Here is a 24,498-nt window from a genome sequence, read left to right as displayed (position 1 = left end):
AAGTTTTTCTCAAGCGTGCTCAGAGAAGAAGTTTGTCTCAAGGGTGCTCAGAGAAGAAGTTTGTCTCAAGGGTGCTCAGAGAAGGAGTTTGTCTCAAGGGTGCTCAGAGAAGAAGTTTGTCTCAAGGATGCTCAGAGAAGAAGTTAGTCTCAACGGTGCTCAGAGAAGAAGTTTGTCTCCAGGGTTCTCAGAGAAGAAGTTTTTCTCAAGCGTGCTCAGAGAAGAAGTTTGTCTCAAGGGTGCTCAGAGAAGAAGTTTGTCTCAAGGGTGCTCAGAGAAGTAGTTTGTCTCAAGGGTGCTCAGAGAAGAAGTTTGTCTCAAGGATGCTCAGAAAAGAAGTTTGTCTCAAGGGTCCTAAAAGAAGTTTGTCTGTAGGGTGCTCAGAGAAACAGTTTGTCACAAGTGTGCTAAAAAAATTTGTCTCGAGGGTGCTCAGAGAAGAAGTTTGTTTCAAGAGTGCTCCGAGAAGAAGTTTGTCTCAAGTGTACTCAAAGAAGTTTGTCTGTAGGGTGCTCAGAGACGAAGTTTGTCTTAAGGGTGCTCAGAAAAGAAGTTTGTCTGAAGGGTGCTCACAGACGAAGTTTGTCTCAAGGGTGCTCAGAGAAGAAGTTTGTCTCAAGGATGCTCAGAAAAGAAGTTTGTCTCAAGGGTGCTCAGAGAAGAAGTTTGTCTCAAGGTGCTCAGAGAAAACGTTTGCCTCAAGGGTTCTCAGAGAAGAAGTTTGTCTCAAGGGTACTCAAAGAAGTTTGTCTCAAGGGTGCTCAGAGAAGAAGTTTGTCTTAAGGGGTCTCAGAAAAGAAGTTTGTCTGCAGGGTGCTCAGAGAAGTAGTTTGTCTCAAGGATGCTCAGAAAAGAAGTTTGTCGCAAGAGTGCTCAGAGAAGAAGTTTGTCTCAAGGGTGCTAATAGAAGAAGTTTGTCTCAAGGGGGCTCAGAGAAGAAGTTTGTCTCAAGGGTGCTCAGAAAAGAAGTTTGTCGCAAGAGTGCTCAGAGAAGAAGTTTGTCTCAAGGGTACTCAGAGAAGTCTGTCTCAAGGGTGTTCAGAGAAGAAGGTTGTCTTAAGGGTGCTCAGAAAGGCAGTTTGTCTCAAGAGTGCTCAGAGACGAAGATTGTCTCAAGGATGCTCAGAAAAGAAGTTTGTCTCCAGGGTGCTCAAAGAAGAAGTTTTCTCAAGGGGGCTCAGAGAATAAGTTTGTCTCAAGGATGCTCAGAGAAGAAGTTTGTCTCACTGGTGCTCAGAAAAGAAGTTTGTCTCAAGGGTGCTCAGAGAAGAAGTTTGTCTCAAGGGTGCTCAGAGAAGAAATTTGTCTCAAGGGTCCTCAAAAAGTTTGTCTCAAGGGTGCTCAGAGAAGAAGTTTGTCTCAAGGGTGCTCAAAGATGTTTGTCTCAAGGGTGCTCAGAGAAGATGTTTGTTTCAAAGGTGCTCAGAGAAGAAGTTTGTCTCAAGGATGCTCAAAGAAGTTTGTCTCAAGGGTGCTCTGAGAAGAAGTTTGTCTCAAGGGTGCTAAGAAAAGAAGTTTGTCTCAAGAGTGCTCAGAGAAGAAGTTTGTCTCAAGGATGCTCAGAGAAGAAGTTTGTCTCAGGTGTGCTCAGAGAAGAAGTGTTTCTCAAGGGAACTCAGAGAAGAAGGTTTTCTAAAGCGTGCTCAGAGAAGAAGTGTTTCTCAAGCGTGCTCAGAGAAGAAGTTTGTCTCAAGGGTGCTCAGAGAAGAAGTTTGTCTCAAGGATGCTCAGAGAAGACGTTTGTCTCAAGGTTGCTCAGAGAAGAAGTTTGTCTCAAGGCTACTCAAAGAAGTTTGTCTCAAGGGTGCTCAGAGACGAAGTTTGTCTCAAGGGTGCTCAGAGAAGAAGTTTGTCTCAAGGCTACTCAAAGAAGTTTGTCTCAAGGGTGCTCAGAGAAGAAGTATGTCTTAAGGGTACTCAGAAAAGAAGTTTGTCTCAAGGGTGCTCAGAGACGAAGTTTGTCTGCAGGGTGCTCAGAGAAGAAGTTTGTCTCAAGGATGCTCAGAAAAGAAGTTTGTCTCAAGGATGCTCAGAGAAGAAGTTTGTCTCAAGGGTGCTCAGAAAAGAAGTTTGTCACAAGGGTACTTAGAGAAGTCTGTCTCAAGGGTGTTCAAAACAAGAAGGTTGTCTTAAGAGTGCTCAGAAAGGAAGTTTGTGTCAAGTGTGCTCAGAGACGAAGTTTGTCTCAAGGATGCTCAGAGAAGAAGTTTGTCTCAAGGGTGCTCAGAGAAGAAGTTTGCCTCAAGGGTGCTCTGAGAAGAAGTTTGTCTCAAGGGTACTCAAAGCAGTTTGTCTCAAGGGTGCTCAGAGAAGAAGTTTGTCTCAAGGGTGCTCAGAAAAGAAGTTTGTCTCAAGAGTGCTCAGAGAAGAAGTTTGTCTCAAGGGTGCTAATAGAAGAAGTTTGTCTCAAGGGGGCTCAGAGAAGAAGTTTTTCTCAAGGGTGCTCAGAAAAGAAGTTTGTCGCAAGAGTGCTCAGAAAAGAAGTTTGTCTCAAGGGTGCTCAGGGACGAAGTTTGTCTCAAGGGTGCTTAGAGAAGAAGTTTGTCTCAAGGGTGCTCAAAGAAGTTTGTCTCAAGGGTGCTCAGAGAAGAAGTTTGTCTCAATGGTGCTCAGAGAAGAAGTTTGTCTAAAGGGTGCTCAAAGAAAATTGTCTCAAGGTGCTCAGAGAAGAAGTGTGTCTCAAGGGTGCTCAGAGACGAAGTTTGTCTGAAGAGTACTCAGAGAAGAAGTTTTTCTCAAGGGTGCTCAGAGAAGAAGTTTGTCTCAAGGGTGCTCAGAGAAGAAGTTTGTCTCAAGGATGCTCAGAGAAGAAGTTTGTCTCAAGGGTGCTCAGAGAAGAAGTTTGTCTCCAGGGTTCTCAGAGAAGAAGTTTATCTCAAGCGTGCTCAGAGAAGAAGTTTGTCTCAAGGGTGCTCAGAGAAGAAGTTTGTCTCAAGGGTGCTCAGAGAAGTAGTTTGTCTCAAGGGTGCTCAGAGAAGAAGTTTGTCTCAAGGATGCTCAGAAAAGAAGTTTGTCTCAAGGGTCCTAAAAGAAGTTTGTCTGTAGGGTGCTCAGAGAAACAGTTTGTCACAAGTGTGCTAAAAAAAGTTTGTCTCGAGGGTGCTCAGAGAAGAAATTTGTTTCAAGGGTGCTCCGAGAAGAAGTTTGTCTCAAGTGTACTCAAAGAAGTTTGTCTGTAGGGTGCTCAGAGAAGAAGTTTGTCTTAAGGGTGCTCAGAAAAGAAGTATGTCTGAAGGGTGCTCAGAGACGAAGTTTGTCTCAAGGGTGCTCAGAGAAGAAGTTTGTCTCAAGGATGCTCAGAAAAGAAGTTTGTCTCAAGGGTGCTCAGAGAAGAAGTTTGTCTCAAGGTGCTCAGAGAAAAAGTTTGCCTCAAGGGTGCTCAGAGAAGAAGTTTGGCTCAAGGGTACTAAAAGAAGTTTGTCTCAAGGGTGCTCAGAGAAGAAGTTTGTCTTAAGGGATCTCAGAAAAGAAGTTTGTCTGCAGGGTGCTCAGAGAAGAAGTTTGTCTCAAGGATGCTCAGAAAAGAAGTTTGTCGCAAGAGTGCTCAGAGAAGAAGTTTGTCTCAAGGGTGCTAATAGAAGAAGTTTGTCTCAAGGGGGCTCAGAGAAGAAGTTTGTCTCAAGGGTGCTCAGAAAAGAAGTTTGTCGCAAGAGTGCTCAGAGAAGAAGTTTGTTTCAAGGGTGCTCCGGGACGACGTTTTTCTAAAGGGTGCTCAGAGAAGAAGTTTGTCTCAAGGGTGCTCAAAGAAGTTTGTCTCAAGGGTGCTCAGAGAAGAAGTTTGTCTCAATGGTGCTCAGAGAAGAAGTTTGTCTCAAGGGTGCTCAAAGAAAATTGTCTCAAAGTGCTCAGAGAAGAAGTGTGTCTCAAGGGTGCTCAGAGACGAAGTTTGTCTGAAGAGTACTCAGAGAAGAAGTGTTTCTCAAGCGTGCTCAGAGAAGAAGTTTGTCTCAAGGGTGCTCAGAGAAGAAGTTTGTCTCAAGGATGCTCAGAGAAGACGTTTGTCTCAAGGGTGCTCAGAAAAGAAGTTTGTCTCAAGAGTGCTCAGAGAAGAAGTTTGTCTCCAGGGTTCTCAGAGAAGAAGTTTGTCTCAAGGGTGCAGAGAAGAAATTTGTCTCAAGGGTGCTCAGAGAAGAAGTTTGTCTCAAGGGTGCTCAGAGAAGTAGTTTGTCTCAAGGGTGCTCAGAGAAGAAGTTTGTCTCAAGGGTGCTCAGAAAAGAAGTTTGTCTCAAGGGTCCTAAAAGAAGTTTGTCTGTAGGGTGCTGAGAGAAACATTTGTCACAAGTGTGCTAAAAAAAGTTTGTCTCAAGGGTGCTCAGAGAATAAGTTTGTTTCAAGGGTGCTCCGAGAAGAAGTTTGTCTCAAGTGTACTCAAAGAAGTTTGTCTGGAGGGTGCTCAGAGACGAAGTTTGTCTCCAGGGTGCTCAGAGAAGAAGTTTGTCTCAAGGATGCTCAGAAAATAAGTTTGTCTCAAGGGTGCTCAGAGAAGAAGTTTGTCTCAAGGGTGCTCCGAGACGAAGTTTGCCTCAAGGGTGCTCAGAAAAGAAGTTTGTCTCAAGGGTACTCAAAGAAGTTTGTCTCAAGGGTGCTCAGAGAAGAAGTTTTTCTCAAGGATGCTCAGAAAAGAAGTTTGTCTCAAGGATGCACAGAGAAGAAGTTTGTCTCAAGTGTGCTCAGAAAAGAAGTTTGTCTCAAGGGTGCTCAGAGACAAAGTTTGTCTCAAGGGTGCTCAGAAAAGAAGTTTGTCTCAAGGATGCTCAGAGAAGAAGTTTGTCTCAAGGGTGCTCAGAAAAGAAGTTTGTCACAATTGTACTCAGAGAAGTCTGTCTCAAGGGTGTTCAGAGAAGAAGGTTGTCTAAAGGGTGCTCAGAAAGGAAGTTTGTCTCAAGAGTGCTCAGAGACGAAGTTTGTCTCAAGGATGCTCAGAGAAGAAGTTTGTCTCCAGGGTGCTCAAAGAAGAAGTTTTCTCAAGGGGGCTCAGAGAAGAAGTTTGTCTCAAGGATGCTCAGAGAAGAAGTTTGTCTCAAGGGTGCTCAGAAAAGAAGTTTGTCTCAAGGGTGCTCAGAGAAGAAGTTTGTCTCAAGGGTGCTCAGAGAAGAAATTTGTCTCAATGGTCCTCAAAGAAGTTTTTCTCAAGGGTGCTCAGAGAAGAAGTTTGTCTCAAGGGTGCTCAAAGAAGTTTGTCTCAAGGGTGCTCAGAGAAGAAGTTTGTTTCAAAGGTGCTCAGAGAAGAAGTTTGTCTCAAGGATGCTCAAAGAAGTTTGTCTCAAGGGTGCTCTGAGAAGAAGTTTGTCTCAAGGGTGCTAAGAAAAGAAGTTTGTATCAAGAGTGCTCAGAGAAGAAGTTTGTCTCAAGGATGCTCAGAGAAGAAGTTTGTCTCAGGTGTGCTCAGAGAAGAAGTTTCTCTCAAGGGAACTCAGAGAAACAGTTTGTCTCAAGGGTACTCAAAGAAGTTTGTCTCAAGGGTGCTCAGAGACGAAGTTTGTCTCAAGGGTGCTCAGAGAAGAAGTTTGTCTCAAGGGTACTCAAAGAAGTTTGTCTCAAGGGTCCTCAGAGAAGAAGTTTGTCTTAAGGGTGCTCAGAAAAGAAGTTTGTCTCAAGGGTGCTCAGAGAAGAAGTTTGTCTGCAGGGTGCTCAGAGAAGAAGTTTGTCTCAAGGATGCTCAGGGAAGAAGTTTGTCTCAAGGGTGCTCAAAAACGAAGTTTGTCTCAAGGATGCTGAGAGAAGAAGTTTGTCTCAAGGGTGCTCAGAGACGAAGTTTGTCTCAAGGTTGCTCAGAGACGAAGTTTGTCTCAAGGGTGCTCAGAAAAGAAGTTTGTCTCAAGGATGCTAAGAGAAGAAGTTTGTCTCAAGGGTGCTCAGAAAAGAAGTTTGTCACAAGGGTACTCAGAGAAGTCTGTCTCAAGGGTGTTCAGAGAAGAAGGTTGTCTTAAGGGTGCTCAGAAAGGAAGTTTGTCTCAAGAGTGCTCGGAGACGAGGTTTGTCTCAAGGATGCTCAGAGAAGAAGTTTGTCTCAAGGGTGCTCAGAGAAGAAGTTTGCCTCAAGGGTGCTCTGAGAAGAAGTTTGTCTCAAGGGTACTCAAAGAAGTTTGTCTCAAGGGTGCTCAGAGAAGAAGTTTTTCTCAAGCGTGCTCAGAAAAGAAGTTTGTCTCAAGAGTGCTCAGAGAAGAAGTTTGTCTCCAGGGTGCTTATAGAAGAAGTTTGTCTCAAGGGGGCTCAGAGAAGAAGTTTGTCTCAAGGGTGCTCCGTGAAGAAGTTTGTCTCAAGGGTACTCAAAGAAATTTGTCTTAAGGGTGCTCCGAGACGAAGTTTGTCTTAAGGGTGCTCAGAAAAGAAGTTTTTCTGAAGGGTGCTCAGAGACGAAGTTTGTCTCCAGTGTGCTCAGAGAAGAAGTTTGTCTCAAGGATGCTAAGAAAAGAAGTTTGTCTCAAGGATGCTCAGAGAAGAAGTTTGTCTCAAGGGTGCTCAGAAAAGGAGTTTGTCTCAAGGATGCTCAGAGAAGAAGTTTGTCTCAAAGGTGCTCAGAAAAAAAGTTTGTCTAAACGGTGCTCAGAGACGAAGTTTGTCTCAAGGGTACTCAGAAAAGAAGTTTGTCTCAAGGATGCTCAGAGAAGAAGTTTGTCTCAAGGGTGCTCAGAGAGGAAGTTTGTCTCAAGGGTACTCAAATAAGTTTGTCTCAAGGTTGCTCAGAAAAGAAGGTTGTCTTAAGGGTGCTCAGAAAGGAAGTTTGTCTCAAGAGTGCTCAGAGAAGAAGTTTGTCTCAAGGGTGCTCAGAGAAGAAGTTTGTCTAAAGGGTGCTCAGAGAAGAAGTTTGTCTCTAGGGTGCTCAGAGAAGAAATTTGTCTCAAGGGTGCTCTAAGAAGTTTGTCTCAAGGGTGCTCAGAGAAGAAGTTTGTCTCCAGGGTGGTCAAAGAAGTTTGTCTCAAGGGTGCTCAGAGAAGAAGTTTGTCTCAAGGGTGCTCAGAGAAGAAGTTTGTCTCAACTGTGCCTAGAGACGAAGTTTGTCTCAAGGGTGCTCAGAGAAGAAGTTTGTCTCAAGAGTGTCCAGAGAAGAAGTTTGTCTCAAGGGTGCTCAGAGAAGAAGTTTGTCTCAAGTGTGCTCAGAGAAGAAGTTTGTCTCAAGGGTGCTCAGAGACGAAGTTTGTCTCAAGGGTGCTCTAAGAAGAAGTTTGTCTCAAGGGTGGTCAGAGAAGAAGTTTTTCTCAAGCGTGCTCCGAGAAGAAGTTTGTCTCAAGGTAGCTCAGAGAAGAAGTTTGTCTCAAGGATGCTCAGAGAAGAAGTTTGTCTCAAGGGTGCTCAGAGACGAAGTTTGTCTCAAGGGTGCTCTAAGAAGAAGTTTGTCTCAAGGGTGCTCAGAGACGAAGTGTGTCTCAAGGGTGCTCAGAGAAGAAGTTTGTCTCAGGTGTGCTCAGAGAAGAAGTTTGTCTCAAGGATGCTCAGAGAAGAAGTTTGTCTCAAGGGTGCTCAGAGACGAAGTTTGTCTCAAGGGTGCTCTAAGAAGAAGTTTGTCTCAAGGGTGCTCAGAGACGAAGTGTGTCTCAAGGGTGCTCAGAGAAGAAGTTTTTCTCAAGGGTACTCAAAGAAGTTTGTCTCAAGGGTGCTCAGAGAAGAAGTTTGTCTTAAGGGTGCTCAGAAAAGAAGTTTGTCTCAAGGGTGCTCAGAGACGAAGTTTGTCTGCAGGGTGCTCAGAAAAGAAGTTTGTCTCAAGGGTACTCAAAGAAGTCTGCCTAAAGGGTGCTCAGAAAAGAAGGTTGTCTTAAGGGTGCTCAGAAAGGATGTTTGTCTCAAGAGTGTTCAGAGAAGTTTGTCTCAAGGGTGCTCAGAGAAGAAGTTTGTCTAAAGGGTGCTCAGAGAAGAAGTTTGTCTCAAGGGTGCTCAGAGAAGAAATTTGTCTCAAGGGTGCTCAAAACAGTTTGTCTGTAGGGTGCTCAGAGAAGAAATTTGTCACAAGGGTGCACAAAGATGTTAGTCTCAAGGGTGCTCAGAGAAGAAGTTTGTCTCAAGGGTTCTCAGAGAAGAAGTTTGTCTCAAGGGTGCTCAAAGAAGTTTGTCTCAAGGGTGCTCAGAGAAAAAGTTTGTCTCAAGGGTGCTCAGAGAAGAAGTTTGTCTCAAGAGTGCTCAGAGAAAAGTTTGTCTAAAGGGTGCTCAGAGAAGAAGTTTGTCTCAAGTGTGCTCAGAGAAGAAATTTGTCTCAAGGGTGCTCAAAACAGTTTGTCTGTAGGGTGCTCAGAGAAGAAATTTGTCTCAAGGGTGCTCAAAGATGTTAGTCTCAAGGGTGCTCAGACAAGAAGTTTGTCTCAAGGGTTCTCAGAGAAGAAGTTTGTCTCAAGGGTGCTCAAAGAAGTTTGTCTCAAGGGTGCTCAGAGAAAAGGTTTGTCTCAAGGGTGCTCAGAGAAGAAGTTTGTCTCAAGAGTGCTCAGAGAAAAGTTTGTCTAAAGGGTGCTCAGAGAAGAAGTTTGTCTCAAGTGTGCTCAGAGAAGAAGTTTTCTCAAGGGAACTCAGAGAAGAAGTTTTTCTCAAGCGTGCTCAGAGAAGAAGTTTTTCTCCAGCGTGCTCAGAGAAGAAGTTTGTCTCAAGGGTGCTCAGAAAAGAAGTTTGTCTCAAGGATGCTCAGAGAACAAGTTTATCTCAAGGGTGCTCAGAGACGAAGGTTGTCTCAAGGGTGCTCAGAGAAGAAGTTTTTCTCAAGGGTACTCAAAGAAGTTTGTCTCAAGGGTGCTCAGAGAAGAAGTTTGTCTTAAGGGTGCTCAGAAAAGAAGTTTGTCTCAAGGGTGCTCAGAGACGAAGTTTGTCTGCAGGGTGCTCAGAGAAGAAGTTTGTCTCAAGGATTCTCAGAAAAGATGTTTGTCTCCAGGATGCTCAGAGAAGAAGATTGTCTCAAGGGTGCTCAGAAATGAAGTTTGTCTCAAAGGTGCTCAGAGACGAAGTTTGTCTCAAGGGTCCTCAGAAAAGAAGTTTTTCTCAAGGATGCTCAGAGAAGAAGTTTGTCTCAAGGGTGCTCAGAGAAGAAGTTTGTCTCAAGGGTACTCAAAGAAGTGTCTCAAGGGTGCTGAGAAGAAGGTTGTCTTAAGTGTGCTCAGAAAGGAAGTTTGTCTCAAGAGTGCTCAGAGAAGATATTTGTCTCAAGGGTGCTCAGAAAAGAAGTTTGTCTAAAGGGTGCTCAGAGAAGAAGTTTGTCTCAAGGGTGCTCAGAAACGAAGTTTTGTCTCAAGGGTACTCAAAGAAGTTTGTCTCAAGGGTGCTCAAAGAAGTTTGTCTCAAGGACGCTCAGAGAAGAAGTTTTTCTCAAGGGTGCTCAGAGAAGAAGTTTGTCTCAAGGGTACTCAGGGAAGAAGTTTGTCTCATGGGTGCTCAGAGAAAAAGTTTGTCTCAAGGATGCTCAGAGAAGAAGTTTGTCTCAAGGGTGCTCAGAGAAGAAGTTTGTCTCAAGGGTACTCAGAGAAAAAGTTTGTCTCAAGGGTGCTCAGAGAAGGAGTTTATCTCAAGGGTGCTGAGAGATGAAGTTTATCTCAAGGGTGCTCAGTGAAGAAGTTTGTCTCAAGGGGGCTCAGAGAAGAAGTTTGTCTCAAGGGAACTCAGAGAAGAAGTTTGTCTCAAGGGTTCTCAGAGAAGAAGTTTGTCTTAAGGGTACTCACAAAAGAAGTTTTTCTCAAGAGTTCTTAGAGAAGAAGTTGGTCTCAAGGGGGCTCAGAGACGAAGTTTTTCTAAAGGGTGCTCAGAGAAGAAGTTCGTCTCAAGGATGCTCAGAGAAGAAGTTTGTCTCAAGGGTGCTCAGAGAAGAAGTTTGTCTCAAGGGTGCTCAAAGAAGTTTGTCTCAAGGGTGCTCAGAGAAGTAGGTTGTCTCAAGGGTGCTCAGAAATGAAGTTTGTCGCAAGAGTGCTCACAGAAGAAGTTTGTCTCAAGGGTGCTCAAAGAAGAAGTTTTTCTCAAGCGTGCTCAGAGAAGTTTGTCTCAAGGGTGCTCAGAGAAGAAGTTTGTCTCAAGGGTGCTCAGAAAAGAAGTTTGTCTCAAGAGTGCTCAGAGAAGAAGTTTGTCTCAAGGGTGCTCAGAGAAGAAGTTTGTCTCAAGGGTGCTCAGAAAAGAATTTGTCTCAAGAGTTCTCAGAGAAGAAGTTTGTCTCAAGAATGCTCAGAGAAGACCAGACGTTTTCGTAACTGTAGGGAGATGGTCAAGCTGATCAATTCAGATGCCGCAGTTCTTGATTATCTGGTGACCTGCAATCAAAGCTGCATCTACTGCTATAACCCAGGGACCAAGAGACAGAGTTCCTAGTGGAAGCATGCTGGCTTTCCCAGACCTTAGAACGGAAAAAATTCAACCAGAAACTTATGATGATCTCTTTTTTTTTTGACAGTACGGAGAATATCAACATGTACTGGGTTTCCACTGGATAGACAGTCAGCAAGGAATATTATGTTGAGGTTTTAAGGGAGGAATTCCGTCGAAAGAGGTCGGCACTCTTCAAATTGGGTCAGTGGAATTTCCACCGGGATATATATGGCATAATCACGCCGGTTCTCTTAGGCTTGGCTGGTACCAGATTTGGGGACTGTTTAAGAATTCTAGGCGTTGTATGTGCTCTCCGCATATCTCGGCATTGTTTCAAGTCGTCTTGAACCTCCACTTGTTACTGGTATTTAACAATGCTGGCTTAGACGATTTGATAGATTTTGATTTGTTAAATTCCTGAATTCAACCCGAGACTTTTTTCATTAGTTGAATTCCATGCCATATTTTCTTGATTGTTCGATGATCTCTGTGTAAATCTTTAGAAATTTGAAGCGAAGATTTTCTTTGCTAATTTATTTGATTTTTTAGTTTGTTTGTTTTGTTTGTTTTGTTTTTTTTCATTCATTGTTAGTTTTTTTTATCTCTTGGCACTACAAATGGTTTAATATACTACACTGCGTATCAAATTATTAACGAGTTTACATTTTTTTAAATATTTAAGGAACGAGTAAATAAAAATCCATGAAACTTTGAGAAAGTGCTTACAATACTATTCAGCTACTCCAGTCAGAAAATAAAAGTATTTATGCACTATTAGCGAAACTATGGCAGAAGATAGGAATATCTGTTGATTTCAGTGTGTTGAGGTTGAGAAAAACACAATATACACATAACTTGTTTATTGAAATAATTTTCAAACATTAAATGAACTAGAAAAATGCTTAGAACACAATAACTACATAGCAATTTATACGTTGACATAATTAGTAGGGGATATGCGATCCTTTTTATGAAAGTCGTTGGTCCACAGAATTAGTCAAATTTGTGATTTCGTCAACAGTTAATCCTAGCGATACCTTTTGGAAAACATCCCACAACTAATCTTTGCCCTTAAATTTGCGACGACTTGCATGGAGCTTCTCAATTGGGTTCAAATCTGGTGAATTCGCAGGCCACTCCATCTTCTGTAGCCCAGAGAACCCCAGTTGTTGCAAATGCTTTTTGCTTTTGTTTGCTGCATGCAAGGGAGTATTATCCTGCATAAAAATAATGGTTCTTCTGAACGTCAACCTTTGCTTCTTCAGCCATGGTTCAAAGTGCTCTTTCAGAAAATCTATGTAAGCATTTGACGTCATTTTTACGTCTTCTGGGACTCTCCATGGGCTAACTAAAGTACCTCCGATAATCCCAGCCCAAATTATTATCTCACCACCACCTTGTTGGCTCCTTAAACGCTGATGATGATGTTGTCCATCTAGGACCCATCCCTTGCTCCAGCCATCTGGGCCATCAAGAGTAACACGCACTTTATCTGTGAACAAAACTCTGTAAAAATCCGTTTTCATGTTGTCCTCTGCCCATTTCAATCGGTTTTTTATGTACAGTTGCTTTAATGGCGACTTTGTCACAGGCTTAACAGACTTTGCCAGTTTTTTCAGAAGGCGACATCGGGTACTTTTTGAGACATTCTTCAATCCGGCTTGTCAAAGACTTCTCGACTTGTCTGCCCAGGGTTCTTAACAGCTTCACGTTTAATTTTAGAGTACAGAACGACATGAAACAACTCTAGGTATACCTTTATCAGCTTTCTTACAAACTTTTTCATCACTTATCATTTGTAAGGTCCTTGACAAAGTTCTTCAGAGTTTTATGGTACTTCCTATCATTTTCGATATTTTAGAGGGAAGTTTTACCTTTTGCTAGCTGTTCTGTAATAGTACCCTTTTCAGAATTACTCAAAACAACTTTACGATCCATTTTATTGACGAAATAAACTGCCTTGTTAATAATTTGACACATCTCAAATACCGTGGATTCAGCAATTGCGATGGCAAGTTGTTAACATTGCGCGGAACAGCACGAAAATTTCACAGTACGCGCAGCTCAGCATTGCAAACGTTTTGGAAGCTTTTGATACGAAACTACCGGTAAGTTTCTGAAACTGGTAAAAAAAATTATCTCGTTAATAATTTGACACGCAGTGTAAATATTGAAATTCTATAACTTTACTCAAAGCCTCCTTAATATCATAATATAACCCTTGATATTCATTTTGCATATATTGCATATAAATTCTAGACGTAGTTCATATATATATATATATATATATATATATATATATATATATATATATATATATATATATGTCTGACGCTATATTCTATAACTTTACTCATAGCCTCCTTAATATCATAATATAACCTTTGACATCACTCATATGATATGATATTATTATTCTGAAATTGAAAACTGGGACTTAACTGCTTTCATGCTCACTCGCTATACAAAAAACAATTTATTTTCATTCGGTAACACATATCTTTGAATTTAACACTAAAGTTTTTGACAATACTCATTTTGCATATATTGCATATAAATTTTAAACGTTGTTTATATATATATATATATATATATATATATATATATATATATATATATATATATATATATATGTATATATGTATATATGTATGTTTGACGCTTGAGATTGTACGTGAAAGTTGTGATGTTCTAGAGAAAAGAAAGCATGCCCACAACAATCTGAAGCGAGAGCTTCGCAAAGGTTTAATTGATGGTCTTAACCATGACACACAGAGCTTGAAATGCTTGTGAACGAATGCTTTTGTTAAAAGCTGGCTACGTCAACCACCTTAAGTCGCACAAAACTCCTGTTCAGGTCAACTTTGCACCTGTTAGTCCGAACCAAACGATCCGTTTTACATGCAGCAAAGTTTGCAAGTCTACTGCTGGTTTGAGAAGACATGTGATTGTTCATAAGAATACCCTTCAACCTCCAGAGGAAGTCAACTCGGTTTTTCTTGTTTTTACTGGTAGGTTTTATAGTATGGCGCCCAGTTGTTGTTGTTCAGCCATATTCTCTAGCGCTTTTCTATCGGTACTTCCGATACTCCTCAGGAGTGATGGTGGTGGTGGTGGTGTTCTTTCTCTTTTTCTACTTTATCGAGATTTGGGTGTATTTATACTTGATTTTATTTTATTTTATACTAGCAGTTCATCCCAGTTTTGTTCGGGCCCAATGTACTGTCCATAACTTGCCCTATGTGTGAAATCCTTTTATGTAAAATTTAAATGTTTAAACCAAAAATTGTCTAAGTAATTTCGTAGATACCGCAGCAGTAATTTTTTTTTAACTTTGAACCCAATTTTGACCTCTTATCATTTATTATTTTGGCCTCAAATCAAAATAAAAAGTTTGAGCTATATCCAAGCTACCTGCATCTAAAATATCAAGTGTTTAGACCCATGACTGGCGGACGAGTTTGGTAGAATCTACAAAGGGCAACTCTTTCCACTTTGACCTTTTGGCAGCGAAATTTTTGGCTTCAAACAGATTAAAACGCTTGCCACATGTCTGAATACCCGTTATGTACAATTTCAAAAATTGGCTGAAAGTTTGCTGGAGACCGCATAGGTCAAACCTACCAGTAAAAACAAGAAAAACCGAGTTGACTTCCTCTGGAGGTTGAAGGGTATTCAAATCTTTTGGCAGCTAAATTTTCAACCTCAATTGATTTTAAAACTTGCCCTTTCTCTGAATACCTTTTATGTAAAATTTTAAATATTTAGACCAGAAATTAGTTGAGTAATTTGTAGAGGTCAATTTTTTTATTCCAGTTCTGACCCATTAACATTTATTGTTTTGGACTCAAATCAAATTAAAAAAATTACCTATGTTCAATTAACCTACATTTAAAATTTCAAGTGTTTAGACCCAAAATTGGCGGAGGAGTTCGGTAGAATTTTAAAAGGTCAAATCGTTGAACTTGGATCCCTTGGCTGAAAACTGATTAAAAAGATACCCCTTTTATCAAATTTTGAGTCTGTAGATCGAAAATTGACAGAGAGTAATTTGGTAGGGAAATGTACACAAACAGGTACACACACACACACACACATTTTCACTTTTATAGATACACTAGCATTTCAGCTCGACGTTGCCCGGGTGTTTGGAGGTGTGTGTTGAGTACAAAAAGCGGTAGTAGAAGGCAGGCTCGAACTCGAATGCGAAGGAGGAAAAGAACGTGAAAAAACGTGACGTCTTTGCTGTTACGACTACCACCAAACCGTAAGTGACGTAGTTTTAAATTAAGGCTAGACAATCGAAAAGAGGCGATGACTTTAAAAATATCGGCGAAAAATCGACTCCTCCCTGTAGAAAAGTGCCTAGTTGAAGGTGAAGATGTTAATTTTTTTAGACAATATTTCGGTATTTATCGTCTGAAGGGTCGAGTTTCAAAACGATACTGATCTTGTGAAAATCCGTCGCCTCTGTCGAAAGTTTTAGGCAGACATGCAAACATACATACATAGATTTATATATTTATAGCTTAAATTTTCGACCCAAACCGATTAAAAAGCTTGCCCCCTCTCTAAATACCCTTTATGTAAAATTTCAAATGTTTACACCAGAAATTGTCTAAGTAATTTGGTAGAGACCGCGGAGGTCAATTTTTTAAAACTTTGACCCCTATTATGACCGCTTAACATTTATTGTTTTGGGCTCAAATAAAGTTATTAAGTTAGATCAATGTCCAAGGAACCTATATCTAAACTTTCAAGTGTTTAGACCCAAAATTGGCGGAGGAGTTTAGTAGAGTTCTCAAAGGTCAAATCATTAAATTTGGACCCCCTTAACAGCCAAATTTTTGGCCGAAAACGGATTATAAAGATTTTCCCACATCTCAATACCTTGTATATCAAATTTCGAATCTGTAGACTGAAAATTGACAGAGTTATTGTGTAGGGAAATGTACACAGACAGACAGACAGACAGACACATACACACGCACACACAAACACATCTTTACTTGTATATATAGATGGATTGGTTCTATAGGGAGGTGTAAGGTGGTAGGGGTTTAATTATTTTTAATTTTGATTTTCTGTTTTTTTTTTTTGTTTTTTTTTTATTTTGTTAGAATATTTCTTATTACATTGGATAATACATTGAGAAGTATGGATAACACTTAAAAATTTTAAATATCTTCTAGATTATTACAAACGAATAAAATATTTTTAAATAATAAGTAGTCCAAGCAGTTATTGCATCTGAACGGCGCTCTTTAGAAAACATAACGAAATGTTATATCCTGATGATTGTCAAAAACCTTGACTAAACTCAATCTTTTCATCGTAATGAGGTTCAGATTATTTCATACCGAATTTAAAATGTTCTAATTATCCATTTGAACCAGCCGTAACTAACTCATCCCTCCATCCTAAAAGAGAAGATGTTCAAGAAGTAGATTTCGTTTAAAATGTTATGCTATTTTATATGTATTTTTTACTATCTCCCCTCGAGGCAAACAAAAACTCAAGATCAGTTTTTAATGTGAACAATAACACTCCCCTAAATACGGATATTCTGTATCCGAATAGATAAATAACCTATATAATACAATTGAAGTTCTTTTCTATTCATTGTCTAATTTTCGTTTGTAGCTACAACGTGTTGGTTCCCAAACTACGTTACAATACCCCCACCAAAACTCCTTATAATTTGGATACCAATAGTCCCTTCTGTTCGAACAGATGCTAAACATTAATCTTAGACAAAAAGCCAAAAAGTAAACATCTTTCTTAAATATATAAATAATAACGACGATAATATTGTATTGTTTATAATCACTAAATGAAAAAGAAAAGCAAAAAGACAGGTGGAATTCGGACGTATTTGGTCTCCCCTTGAACCTCTGAACTATACATTAGAACCCCGGGATACGGTGGCTCTAGGATATGTTTTTTTTCAGGTTACGATGTGGAATACGATGTTTGTCCGGCTCCTGGTTACGATGTTGTCCCCGCCTTACGGTGTTATTTATAATGTTATTTGATTATATACATGTGTAGTATATGCTGTACTGTATTTTGTTACTAATTTTTAATGCCGTATCTCGGGGTTCTACTGTATACAAATCTTTTGAAATTTTGTTCAATTTTTAGCAGCGCTTCCAATAGTTTTCTATGTAAATTTCACATAAAATGAAAGGATTTTACAAAAAGAAAATACAATTTACGAACGTCTTTTGCTATATATTGAAAAGATTACGTAAAACCTCTAGTTTTTCTTTTAATAATGCATGGATTCGGTATTCAATCATCGATAAAGTATATTATTTTATTATTGAAATCTTTTGAGATGAGTAATTTGAATATTTATTTATTTATTTTCGGACTGTTATCCTCATCTTCATAGTTGTTGTTGTTTCACCACATTTCGGCCAACTATTCATCTAGCTTTCATCAGGTGATTATCCGCAACGGCATAGGAATGCTGAGTCTCTTAACTGTATCCTCAGTATTACTGCCTTCCATAGTTGTTGTCGTCTCACCACTTCAGACCCATGGCGCAGTGGATAGAGGCGTTGAATCTTTACGGTTCCAGGGGAGCATAGCGGTTTAAGTCCTAGGCCAGAGGATTAATCGTCCAAAAACATCGCGAAACAACAATTATGGAAATGGGGAAACAGTCCGCAAATAAATAAATAACTCGTTAAAGTAACCCGAAAACTTTTTTGAAACAAAATTAATGGGAATAGAATTTACAGTTTGTTAAACAATTCCTTGGCAAATATCAAACTAGGTAAATCTAAAAAGCAAACACTATGCTCACTTAAAATTGAAAAACAAAAAAACAATTAAAATCTTGGAGTTTCAAATGCAAATAACGCCAAGTCTTTTTAAAAAATAATAGATCCAGGTCCATTCTCATTTTGGATATATGATAAGTGTATATTTTTGAGATCAGAATTTATAATTATTTTTTGCATTATTTGGATTATTGATGATGGTCGGAGTTTACATCGGCCGAAACGTTGTTAAAAAAATTCCCAAGATGAGAATAAAAGTTCAAATAATACAAAAAATAATTATAAATTCTCATCTCAAAAATATACATTTCAAAAAATCTCAAAAAAAAAAAACCGAATGGACCCGGATTTATTAATAATTTTTTTTTTTTGTAAGTCTTGGCACTATTTACATTTTAAATTTCTAACGACTGTGTTCGTTGGGAAAGCAAATAAACCAGGGATAGGTTTTGTAATTTCACCAAACAAACAAATATATCAAATCAAGAAAAGTTATGTCATATCGCCATACCTCAGTATTCGTCCGATCTGCAACGGTGGCTGGTCTTCCGGCTTCTGATCAGTCAACCTGTTGAACAATTTACTTTTAACCAGATTTGAATACGTTATTTTACATCCTCATTCTAAAGAATGTTGCACGACTTTTGAAAAATTTATCTAAATCATTCATTGTGTTTTGTACGCCCACGTATATACAAATGCTCTCACAATCTGTAGGTAACATATTTTTTACGAAAATCGCTCAGACAAGACATGAAGTCAGTTTATGTTAGGGGCTAAAAATGCTATTTCAGGGTCCAAAATTAGCTAACGATAAGTGTAAGATGAATAGATTCCGACCCAGAAAACAGCAATTTTCCTAATGCATTCATGACCCGAAAGTTTCATCTCTCTGTTGTAGATACTTACGATATAAGACTCTAAAATAGCAACCTTTTTATAAACGTGCGTCAGACGCAGAGATGAATCATTGAATTCTTGGTAAAAATGCATGAGAATGGTGGTGACTATATAGAAAAAATAAATTTTGGGGCACAAAAAGTAGCTCGTTTTAATGGCACCATCACCATCTTCGTAGCCCATTAACTTTTTAGTTAAAAAAAATAAAAGGCTTTACTTTCGGAACGACCCTTGTATGACATAGCTGGCTCCAGACACACATATACAGCCATCGTTCATCGCTGGTAAAAGTGTATTCAGAATGGTGCTGAGTGTATAGAAAAATAAATTCTGGAGCACAAATGTTCGCTTGTTTTAATGGTATCACTCTCGTCTTCGTAGTTCTTCAACCATTTAAGTTTTTAAAAATAGGAGACTTTACTTTTGGCACGATCCTCGTATATAAAATATTCGTGAGATCCGAGTTGGACCTCGAGGTTTATAATTTGAAGCAATATTCTTTTACTAAATTTAAAATCAATCTATTCCAACTCAACGATTATATTAGTTTAATAATATTCTCTCTTATCTAATGTTATATACTATAATCTATATAATTTCATTAATCATCTCATTGATACCTTTTCAGATATTTTGACCTCACAATATACCCCCCTCCAGCCAGGGTTAAACTGGCTTCCTCCGAAGAAGAAAGTTTCGTTGGAATATTATATTCACAAGCGGTCGCCAGCTGCATGCATACTTAATATATAAATTGCTACCATGAATTAACAATATGATGTTACTGTAGCCCAATTTTACATCTTTTTTTTTGTTTGTTTTTTCGGAAAAAAATTATTTGGTCTACTATGTATATGGATGACGGATTCTCTTGTTTATGTATACATATCTAGATATGTGCAGACGTTTATGTGTATGTATTTGGATGTAGCTGTTTGCATCTATATCCTTGAATGAAGGTGTATTCGTAGTGCATTTTTGCTTCTGTGGGAGTGTTTTATTATATATGCTTCTTATGTATGTATGCGTATATTTATAAGGTTGTGTGTATATATGCATGTGTATATAAATGCATGTGTATATCTACATATGTATATGTATCCCTTTACCTTTCTCTGTCTTTATATGTGTGCGCGCGAGCGTATCATTAGAAATCCATTCCAAAAACAGAAGACGTATTTATTTCACACTCATAGTATTTTGTTCGTATGCTAATGTAGTACGTCTTACACATCTTTCGTTGAATAGCGGAAATTCAGCAACTCATCATATTTATAAGGTTGTGTGTATATATGTATATGTGTGTATATATATGCATGCGTATATCTATATATGTATATGTATCTCTTTACATTTCTCTCTCTTTATATGTGTGTGCGTGCGCGTATCATTTCTAGTCCATTCCAAAAACAGAAGACGTATCTATTTCACACCCATAGTATTTTGTTCATATGTTTATGTAGTACGTCTTTGAATAGCAGAAATTCAGCAAAAAACTAATCAGAGACCGAAATATGTTCCTAGAAAAAAGCAACTGAAAGTCCATGGCCACAGGACCATTTTTATAGACAAATGCCTGGGGGGGTATCTATACACAGATGATGTTACAGAGTCTTAGCTTTGTACGACAGCTAAGTCTCTCTCTGGGTTCAAAATGTTGAGATCCAGCAACAAGTAAGAGCAAGTTACCCAGCAACAAGTTAAACTGCAAACCAGCTTAATGCGGGTACTGGTCTCCCACTTCATGGTTTTTTAAATCAGAGATTAGCTTCTCCTAGAAAGGTTGCCTTCACCACGGCTTACGGGAGCCCTCTCCAACCCAGCACACACATACTTACACACAAACACACACAGTGTATATATATACATACATACATACATACATACATATATACATATACATACATATATACATGTGTGTGTGTTGTGTGTTTATGTATATATATTTAGAGAGAGAAAGAGAGAGCGAGAGAGAGAGAGAGAGAGAGAGAGAGTTGTATATACCCGGCGTCGCCAAGTTAAAGCATGTTGCTGAGCGGAGGTTTTAGTCACATACTAGATACGCATGATGTCCTAACGTTGATGCTCTGAACTACGGTTGATTAATTTTTGGACAGTTTTTAAAGATAATTTGTTATCATTGGATTTGCAAGTGCATGAGTTATAATCAGCAAGGAAGTTATCCTGCAGTAATGTGTTTCACATGTGGGAAGCCGTTGCAAAGAAGATTTAGCTATGGAACTAGGGATAAAGAAAGCTCTTTCTTCATTATGGTTGAAATGACAAGTTTCCGTAGTCTTATAAGGCGAAATCAAATACTGAAGTTCAGTTGAGCGTCTTCCATGGAAATATAGATAGAGAGAAACTAGCAAGCTATATTCTGCGATAAAAGTAATTGTAGGAAGGAGGAAAGACACCTACTTTCGTAACGTTACCCAACACTATTACACACGGGACCCACACGTTGCAGCCTCAGTCGCAAAGCAGACAAAGAATAGAAAAGAACTTCAACTCGCTTTTGTTTTGTTGTTGTTGTTGGTGGTGGTGGTGGTGTTTACAATTATTTCCTCATTCATTCGTTACCGCTATGATGCTCTTCATGTGATCGTCTTCTCGAACGTACCCTTGGACATTATCCACGTCTCTAACGTGATCGTTTTCTCGAATGTACTCTCTTTTTTTATAGTTTTTTTCTTCCTTACTGTGACGTCATTTCGCTCACGACTCGGTATTTACATACAGCCACCCGAGCTATGTTACACTTTAGACGTTTATTTTTATTCGGGTGATGCGGTATTTCTTTCATAAATTATGATTATTAACCAGACAAACAATATGTGCTTTTCGGTCAGACTGTTTTTTAACTCAAAATGAGGCCACCACATATCAAGGCCAGATGCCATTCGAAGATAAGAATTAATGACACAGAATGAATGTCAAAATACAGTTTGAATATTTGTGGGAACATTTCTATATAGAAATCTGTTAACATTGTCTTTGAAGTTTTAATCTGCGTGGAAGCAGTCCCGTTGTCATATGTTCTGCAAGACTTTGTCCGTGGAAATCTCGCTAAGGGAGAAAGGGGATATTTTCGAGTTCTTGCTACAAATTCTTTACCAGAAACAATTAGAAATATGAGTTCAGTCGAGTACCTGGATGTATCTATCTTATCATAGTATAATTCAATAACTTGAGTGTTATTTCTTCCGCCCGTCACGCCAATAATTTCCTGGGTACGTTTAACACTGTTGTCCAAACTTCTGTATACGTAACGCACCTTCTCTCAACTCCCAACGTACTTCTGCTAATTCAACTTCTGTCTTCGAAATCCAACTTCAAAATGAATCGCCCTCTACAAAATCGACCCTCTTTTATCTCCAACCAGGAGCATCTCATTTGCATATCGGGTGGTCACATTGCAGGCATATAAAGAGATAAGGCAGCCATTTTTGTTTCTTTCTTCTTCATTCATTTCATTCCATGACTGACTCATTGAATTATGCACACGTGCTAATTACGTAATTAGGTACGTTTCCCTACACATAGTTTAAATATTATTTCTAAACAACTAGTAAAACATTATGCTATGTATTTCGGAATTTTAACCTATTGTTCTAATGGAGATAAGTCTATTTTACTAAAGTGGTTGAAAAAAAAAAAATTTTTTCTTACACCGAATTGAATGTTTTGTTTAAGAAAAATTACAATATCGTTGGATTTTACATTTTTTGTTATTAAAATTATAAAAATTTGTTACATGAAGTCTTTGCTACGAGGCTTTGTTCGTGGAAATCTCGTTAATGAAGAGTAGGAATATTTTCAAGTAAAAATCTATGTAGTAAGAAATACCACGGGCTGAATGCGCGAATATAAATAAGAACCAGCCAATCAATATATATATTAAATGAAAAATCTGACAAAAGGCGCCCAAGTCTTTAAAGACAATTTAAAAGGAAATTTGTCCTGTTCTAGACCACAAAAGGCCAAACAGAATGCGCAAACAAACCAATCCTGTTGTAGACCGAACAAAACTAGCCCTCCCCTGACGAGAACAGCTGATGACCACAAACTAAGAAACCAAAAACAGGCAAGGTACTCTATCACTAGCCCTAAAGTGATTACACCCTTGCCAAACCGAACTAGTCGTAAGTAACTATGCAACTACAGGCGATTTTTCACTGGATACGAAAACTTCAGCTACATTGCAAAAGCACCCGGTCGCAACTTTATTTTCCTCAGCATTGGAATATTATTTACCGACTGTCAACATCACTCAAGGATATTACATGAAGTAAATTAATAGCACCGAAGCGGTTTTTCTATAATATGGAAGTACCATGATGTTTTACCCGGGTTCTCTTCAAAATAGACCTTTATCAGGTTAGCAGCACTAGTGGAACCCCTCTTGTGCAATATCATACAAGTGGGATCTTAAGTGAGTTTATTAACCCTTAATTACTTGTGACTTGCTGTAAGATATTCTGAAGTCTCCCAATTTACGTTAACTGCTCTTCTTCTCCTTCTCAAAATTCCCGATCTGAAAATTCAATACACATCTTACAAAACTCACTTCTGCCAATAGGAATGCTCTTGTCTGATCAGCAGGCTTTTTATTAAAACCCTCTGTCTTTCATATGCATATTTGATGCCCTCGCAAGCTCGCCAGCCTATATGTAAACGTGGCGGCCATTTTTTCTTTATTCTTCTTGCTTGATGCGAACGCAGCATACTGTACAAAAAAATCGAGTTAATACAATTTTTAATCACATTACTGAATCTACCCACGCAAGTATCAAATTCTCGCGATTAATATGTGAGACCATGGCAATAAAACGTTTACTCCCAGGTCAAAAGGAAACAATTCGCCCTTAACAAGTAATCCCTCACGGACTAGAAGCCATTGAAACCGTCTACGACACATTGATATTATAATAAATAGTGATACACCTTTCAGGGTTATAAGATCGGTTCCAATACGGAGAAGGTATCGTGCCTAAATTCTAACATAAGAATTTTAAAGCGTATTCTGTACTTTCAGTGATACACCTAAAAAACTACATAAAAATGATAGCGTATTGTGGAAAGTAAAGTAAAATAATACCACGAGCACCACTCCCAAAAAAAAGAAAAAGAAAAAAGTTCAAACGATGAAAAGCTGAATGTATATAATTTTCTCTTCAAAGAAATTCGGATATATATATATATATATATATATATATATATATATATATATATATATATATATATATATATATATATATATATATATATAGCCTGAGTTTCCGGCGTTGTCCGGGTGTTGGGAGGTGTGTGTTGAGCAAAAAAGTGGTAATAGATAGGCAGGTAGGCCCGAACCCGCGAATGTGGTAGTAGCGTGGGGAGGAAATCAAAACAACAGTAAGCAGCCAGGGTGAAGAGAGGTGTTTAAAAAAAGTGGTAGTAGGCAGACAGGCTCGAACTCATGACGCGAAGGCGGAAAACAAAGTGAAAAAAATCTGACGTCTTAGACGATGTCTTCATGACACGTTGAAATTAATTGAAGTGAATCCAACGGTGACAATGACTTGCTAAAATGTCGGCTTAGATAAATCGACCCCTCTTTGTACAAAACGGCCGAGTTTAGGGTGAAGAAATTAATGTTTTGGACTAATTTTTCTAAATTTGTCGTCTGAAACGTCGAGCTTCAAAATGATACCGATCTTGTCATGAGGGCATCATGTTGGATTCAATGGTGCTTTCGTTCGGCGATAGTGAAAGTGTGACAGAATAGTGAATTATTAGAATCAAAGAAAATAACCACTGAAATCTTAGGGAAAGTCAAGAGATGGGGGAAAAAGGGACCGATCATTGTTTGTGGCGATAATGAGATGGTGGGAGAATAGGTAAGCATGGTCGATGAAAAGTAAATAGTACCGGTCGTCGCTGGAAAGATATTATTCTGAATAATCTTCTGTGGTGTATGATGGGAATGTGTGAGTAGAAAAGAATTAGAGAGTAAATAATAATAAGAGTGAATTGTTTGGGAGAGTGAATAGTCCTGAGACGAAGAGAGGAATTTACTAAAGAAAAGAAGCGAACGCTAATGTCAGGGAAATATGCATCAGATATGAGCAGCTAATGTGAGTATGTAAGATTTATATGTGGCATCTGTGTTTTCAATTCTATAATGATTTTTCTAGACGGAAATGATTGTTTCCATTTTATTATGTGTAGAGAAAATAGAAATTAAATCTGTATTTCATTCACAAAATATGGTAAGCCTCAGAAAGTGTTTAGTCTGTAGGGGGAGAGAACTTCGAAAAATTGCTTGATTATAAACTTTTATGTCTGCCTCAAAGTGATAGATAGATAGATAGATAGATAGATAGATAGATAGATAGATAGATAAGCTTCAGGAACTGCCCTTGACTTCAGATGTGTAATGGACGACATACATCAAATATGTTGCTAATGTCGCTGGAGAAATAGTAGGATCACTCGACCGCTCCAGAAGGTACTTCACGCGTGACGCAATCCTCTATCTGCATAAGTCAAATACGGT

The 24,498-nt window shown here is 38.9% G+C and overlaps 1 protein-coding gene across 2 annotated transcripts in view; it reads right to left on the bottom strand.

Annotated features, from left to right (window-relative positions):
* The window catches only part of LOC145284558 (uncharacterized), a 59,231-nt gene that overhangs the window by 30,014 nt on the left and 4,719 nt on the right, over positions 1–24,498 (bottom strand). Inside the window, exon 2 of one of the 2 annotated variants that reach the window (XM_080133470.1) lies at positions 17,569–17,625. The gene's annotated coding sequence lies outside the window, so the exon portion shown is untranslated. Of the gene's footprint in view, positions 1–17,568; positions 17,671–24,498 lie in introns of those variants that run through there. The other variant, XM_080133471.1, reaches the window with a different exon arrangement.

The sequence above is a fragment of the Euprymna scolopes genome, chromosome 9 (assembly GCF_053919585.1).
Source record: "Euprymna scolopes isolate OS-2025 chromosome 9, ASM5391958v1, whole genome shotgun sequence".
NCBI lineage: Eukaryota > Metazoa > Mollusca > Cephalopoda > Sepiida > Sepiolidae > Euprymna > Euprymna scolopes.
This window is presented reverse-complemented; position numbering and strand designations above follow the sequence as displayed.